Consider the following 1,047-nt stretch of genomic DNA (forward strand, 5'->3'; position numbering starts at 1 on the left):
AGGATTTATATATTTTTTAAAAATATTATTTATATACTAAAATTAGTTATTATATATATTTGTGTATAAATATATATTATATAATTTATTTTAATATATATTTTATACTAGTAATTAATTATAATGACTAATTTTAATATATACGTAATATAGTATGTATTTTTTATATATGCATTGAATGGTTATAGTCATTGAATTTTCTTTATAAAAAGGAAGCATTAAAAGATGTCTAAGGGAATTGTATTTGGTTATAGTAGTATAGTTCATATTTGACAATGCACTATATAGTGTCAACTTAGGTACTGTTTGGATCAAGGTATATATATGTGTGTCTCAATGAGTTTTGGGGTGACATAATAAGGTCCACAATAGTGTGTAGAAATTTGGAGTGTAGTGAGTTTTTGTTGCAATTTTGTTGTTTTGAATGGGTGTGATTATGTGAGGGTGTGACCCCTACTTTTGATTTTAACTTTGACCCACTTGTAGTTGGAGGAATAGACCATCTCTATTGGGATCAAAAGAAATAGGTGAGGCATGCCATGTGAAATTGAGCCACACAATCACACTCAGCTCTCCCATCACATCATCATTTTAATAGAATTAAAATTTAAAACAAAAAATGAGAACTTTTAATTGATTAAAATCTTGAATCTTGATTGCCCTTGATTTCTCACCTAAAGTCTAAATATATATAAGTTGTAATGATGTATTGATTTATACTTTATTTATTGTTACTAAAAGTATCAATTAGACTTTATGTTTAATTTAATAATAAAGTAATCAATATTCAATATAATATGTGATACTTAATATACACATAATATTCTTTAAGGGTATTATTAAATCAAGTAGAAAGTAATTACAATCGAAAATCCTAAATCCTATTAGTCTCAAAAAATAATTAAATTCTCCTTCTTCAGTATAGTTAGGAGGATGTGTAAGATAATAAATTAGAAAGGTAATTTATTTTCCGAGTATATACCTAAAAAAAACCTAAAAAAATTTACAGCAAATATTTTCGTCCTCAAAAATTTTTTATTCCGTTAA

Source organism: Arachis ipaensis, chromosome B09 (assembly GCF_000816755.2).
Source record: "Arachis ipaensis cultivar K30076 chromosome B09, Araip1.1, whole genome shotgun sequence".
Classification (NCBI taxonomy): Eukaryota; Viridiplantae; Streptophyta; class Magnoliopsida; order Fabales; family Fabaceae; genus Arachis; species Arachis ipaensis.